We start from the raw sequence: 1,276 nt of genomic DNA on the forward strand, positions 1-1,276 counted from the left end.
TAAATCCATTTGTGTAGTGAGTGCAACGTGGCCAAGTCAAGAGAGATTAATGATTGAGTGAGTCTTAGTAGCTTTGACCATCAAAATGAATTTGTTGGAGAACAGTTTGGTCTTTTGGGCAAATTGAGTCGGATATTTTAAGTTGGAAATGTGGACCAAAGTGAAAAAGAAAGCAAGACTTCTGCATTTATATGATGCCAGAAGTGTTTGTGACTGCTACTGCCAGTCATACCATGGTTATCTGTACGTATGTGGGAGGTTGTGAAGTATGGTAAAGCCTTTCAAATACTTGGCAAATAAGAAACAAGGTCACTTTATCAAGCCAGCTATAGACCCAAAATTAGGTTTCTAAAATGTGTTCTTACAAATCCTAGGAACGATGAAAAAAATGCCAGTAACTTTAAAAAATCCCTATGCAAAGTGGTGTGTGTGGAGTCCTATCACACGCTCTCCCCTCTCCCTCCCCCCCCCTTGCAGACAACAACTTCTTCCCTACTGTATGTGTTTGCTGCTCTTAGTATTGTATGTGCAGACTCAAAAGATAGACCTGACCAGAAAGTGACTGTAACAATAGCTGATTTAATCTATTAATACTTTCTGGACTTCAGCAACGCCTTTGACACTGTCTCCCACCCCATCCTCATTAAAAAACTAGGTGACTGTGGCATCGACGCCTACACAGTCAGATGGATTGCTAATTGGCTGAAGGGTCGTACTCAGGGGGTGGTGGTAGACCGGTCATATTCAACCTGGGGGGAAGTGGGCAGTGGAGTCCCCAGGGCTCAGTCCTTGGGCCCGCACTGTTCAATTTCTTTATCAGCGATTTGGACAACGGGGTGAAAAGCAACCTGTTCAAATTTGCTGATGATACCAAAATTTGGGGTGAGGTGGGCACGCTAGTCGGGAGGGAAAGACTGCAGAAAGACCTGGATAGGTTGCAAGGGTGGACTAACAAAAACAGGATGCGTTTCAATACGGACAAGTGCAGGGTGCTGCGCTTGGGCAGTAGTAACCAGCAGCACACTTAGAAGATGGGAAACTCCCTTTTTGAGAGCACGGAGGCAGAAAGGGATCTTGAAGTCATCATTGACTCCAAGATGAACATGGGCCGACAATGCGAGGTCACGGTCAGCAGGACTAACCGGACCCTATCGTGCATTCACAGGGGCATCTCAGGTAGGGCCAAGGAGGTGATCCTCCCCTTCTATGCGACACTGGTCAGGCCACAGCTGGAGTACTGTGTCCAGTTCTGGGCACCCCACTTCAAGAGGGATGT

Source organism: Alligator sinensis, unplaced genomic scaffold (assembly GCF_000455745.1).
Source record: "Alligator sinensis unplaced genomic scaffold, ASM45574v1 scaffold94_1, whole genome shotgun sequence".
In the NCBI taxonomy this organism is placed as follows: domain Eukaryota; kingdom Metazoa; phylum Chordata; order Crocodylia; family Alligatoridae; genus Alligator; species Alligator sinensis.